The following is a 3,578-nucleotide window of genomic DNA, read 5'->3' as shown; positions in this document are numbered from 1 at the left end:
AAGGCTCTGCTGGACCCGCTCGGCTGCGGCCCCGCTCTTGGTGCCCCTGCACCTTGTGGCCCTGGCACTGAGCCTGCTGCAGCTGCACATCCCGGACAGGAGCGGGAGGAGGAGGAGGAGGAGGAGGAGGAGGAGGAGAAGGATGTGAAAAATGCAGTTGTGATTTGTGCTAATGTCAGCAATCAGGACACAGAACCACGGGCACAGTTCCATGCGGTGCTTTATTCCAGCGCTGGGAAACCAGGGGTTCGCACCCAAAGCTTCCAACAGCTGATTCAGACCATACCTTATTATACAAGTCGGTCACATACATATTCATTACACCCCTGACAACCATTAGAATATTCCACACCTATAATAACACAAACTTCCTATCTAAAAGATGCTACAATTATCAGTTATTTTCTACGGTACCAACTTTAAAAGAATATATCGTAAATCTATGTCCACCTTAAGAATAAGGCTCAGTTACAGTTACCTGCCTTGTAAGAATATACCATAAATCTATGTCAGCTTTAAGAACAGAGTTTGGTTACTGATTACAAGAGTTCTATGGCTACAGGGCTGGTTGCCATCCTAATATTAATCCAACTATAACAGATCCAGCGATATTCAGGGAAGACCCATCCTGTCCTGTTCCATGGAACAAAACCTCTTGTCAGGTTGATTCCTCTCAGCCGCAGGCCCTGCCGGCCGCCCTCACGCATCCCGGGGGCGCCGGGGGCTCCCGCCCCGCGTTGCTCCGCACGCAGCGCTCCCGCAAGGCCCCGCACACCGAGGGAGCGGGGGGAGGAGGCGGCTGCGGGGGGATTCGAACTCGGCACCCGGGGCACAGGGGGGGCGGGGGGGGAGGAGAGGGACGGAGCCCGCTCGGCTCCGGGGAGGCCGCGCGGTGCAGGGGCGGAGGGGGCGTGGCCAAGGAGAGGGGGGCGGGGTGATGGGGAGGGGGCGTGGCCACGCAGCGGGATCGCCCGGACGCCTGGGTCCTCTCTCCCGAACTCCTGGGTCCCTTGGGGCACTCCTGGGTCCCCCCCCAACTACTGGGTCCTTAGGGGTACCACTGGGACCCCTTTCCCGAACTCCTGGGTCCCCTCTCCAGGACTCCTGGGTCCCTTTCCCGAATTCCTGGGTCCCTCCCCAACTACTGGGTCCTTAGGGGTACTCCTGTGTCCCTCCTGAACTAAATCCCCACCGGAACTCCTGGGTCCTCTCTCCCGAACTCCTGGGTCCCTTTCCCGAACTCCTGGGTCCCCTTTCCTGAACGCCTGGGTCCCCTTTCCTGAACGCCTGGGTCCCTCCTGACCTGAATCCCCGCCTGAACTCCCAGGTCCCTTTCCCGGACGCCTGGGTCCTCTCTCCAGGACTCCTGGGTCCCCATTCCTGAAAATCTGGGTCCCTCCTGAACTGAATCCCCGCCCAAACTCCTGGGTCCGCACTCCCGAACTCCTGGGTCCCCTCTCCAGGACTCCTGGTCTCTTGGGGCACTCCTGGGTCCCTCCCCAGCTACTGGGTCCTTAGGGGTACTCCTGGGTCCCTCCCGAACTGAATCCCCACCCGAACGCCTGGGTCCCCTTTCCCAGACGCCTGGGTCCCCTTTCCCAGATGCCTGGGTACCTTGGGGCACTCCTGGGTCCCTCCCCAGCTACTGGGTCCTTAGGGGTACTCCTGGGTCCCTCCTGAACTGAATCCCCACCCGAACGCCTGGGTCCCCTTTCCCAGACGCCTGGGTCCCTTGGGGCACTCCTGGGTCCCCCCCAAACTACTGGGTCCTTAGGGGTACTCCTGGGTCCGTCCTGAACTGAATCCCCATCCGAACTCCTGGGTCCTCTCTCCCGAACTCCTGGGTCCCTTTCCCAAACGCCTGGGTCCCTTTCCCAACTATTGGGTCCTTAGGGGCACTCCTGGGTCCCTTCTGAACTGAATCCCCACCCGAACTCCTGGGTCCACACTCCCGAACTCCTGGGTCCTCTCTCCCGAACTCCTGGGTCCCCCCACAACTCCTGGGTCCTTAGGGGTGCTCCTGGGTCCCTCCTGAACTGAATCCCCGCCCGAACTCCTGGGTCTGATAGAGGGCACGAACATTTTAAGGGTTAACAAAACATAATTGGGTGCCCACTAACGAGCCAACACTTTCAGGCTGAGCCACACGAGTGCTCAGTTCAGAGCTTTAGGTGAACTCATGGTACGGAAACCAGAACCCACCAGTGCCAGGATCAGGAGTTTTACGGCACCAGCTGTGAACTTGAGGGGCCGAGAGAACCGAGATTTACAGCAAAAAGGGGGCGCCAGGCTGGGTTCAACCGACCTGGAGCTTGGGTCCCAGTCCATTCAACACAAGGAGCCAAACGTGAGGAAGCTGAAGGAGCCTTCATCCAAAGAGCCCTCCTCCAGAGCACCAGGTGGCGCCGCGCAGGCGAACGGGGGGGTCCAGGCGGAGACCACGGCAGTGATGAGCGGGAAAGGTTATGGATGTGCGCGGGCGCTCCGGGGTCGTTGGGACACGAGCACCTCGCTGTATTTAAACGCAGCTCCTGCCGCTCGGAGCGGCGCACGAGGGGTGGAACCATCGCTCCCCTTGCGCCCGACGGCGAAACGAACGCAGCTGCTCTGGAGCCCTGCGGGGTGTGAAGGTTCATGGCTCCGGAGGCTGTAAAGTTGTTTCTGCGCCTCCGTTCCCCTCATGCCCCCCCCATTCCCTTCACCCCGACCCCCAATCCACCCCCCACTCCGACCCCCAGCTCCCCCCCCACACCGACCCCCCAATGCCCCCCCCGACCCCCAAATTCCTCCCCACACTCGCCCCCAATGCCCCCTCACACCGACCCCCAAGGCCGCCCCCGCACACCAACCCCCCAATTCCGCCCTCAAACACCGACCCTCAATCCCCCCCCGGGACCCTAATTCCCCCTCGCACCGACCCCCAACGCCCCCCACACCAACCCCTAATGCCCCTCACATTGACCCCCAAATCCTCCCCACACTGACCCCTCAAATCCTCCCCAGACTGACCCCCAACTTCCCCCCCACACCGAGCCCCAATTCCCCCCACACCGAGCCCCAATGCCCCCCCTCACACCGAACCCCAATTCCTCCCCACACTGACCCCCAATGCCCCCTCACTCCGACCCCCAAGGCCCCCCCTGAACTGACCCCCCCACACCGACCCCCCAATTCCCCCCTCAAACACCGATCCCCAATCCCCCCCACTGGACCCTAATTCCCCCTTGCACCGACCCCCAACGCCCCCCACACACCGACCCCCAGTTCCTGCCCCCCACACCAACCCCTAATGCCCCTCACATCGACCCCCAAATCCTCCCCACACTGACCCCTCAAATCCTCCCCAGACCGAGCCCCAACTTCCCCCCCACACCGAGCCCCAATTCCCCCCACACCGACCCCCAATGTCCCCCCCCACGCCAGACCCCAATTCCCCCCCCCACCGACCCCCAACTCCCCCCACACTGATCCCCAATGCTCCCCCACAACACCGACCCCCAATTCCTCCCCAGACTGACCCCCAATGCCCCCTCACACCGACCCCCAAGGCCCCCCCGTACTGACCTCCCCCACACCGA

At 62.0% G+C, this 3,578-nt stretch overlaps 1 long non-coding RNA gene across 1 annotated transcript; it reads right to left on the bottom strand.

Moving 5' to 3' along the window:
* Positions 1-202: 202 nt before the first annotated feature.
* On the bottom strand, positions 203-2,611 carry LOC139828882 (uncharacterized). Its single transcript, XR_011740942.1, has 2 exons — positions 2,306-2,611; positions 203-633 (listed from the first exon to the last, which is right to left on the bottom strand). It is a non-coding gene; the product is annotated as an uncharacterized lncRNA (long non-coding RNA).
* Positions 2,612-3,578: the final 967 nt, after the last annotated feature.

The sequence above is a fragment of the Patagioenas fasciata genome, chromosome 11 (assembly GCF_037038585.1).
Source record: "Patagioenas fasciata isolate bPatFas1 chromosome 11, bPatFas1.hap1, whole genome shotgun sequence".
NCBI classification, from domain to species: domain Eukaryota; kingdom Metazoa; phylum Chordata; class Aves; order Columbiformes; family Columbidae; genus Patagioenas; species Patagioenas fasciata.
The sequence above is the reverse complement of the archived record's forward strand: the minus strand, read 5'-3'. Positions and strand labels throughout refer to the sequence as shown.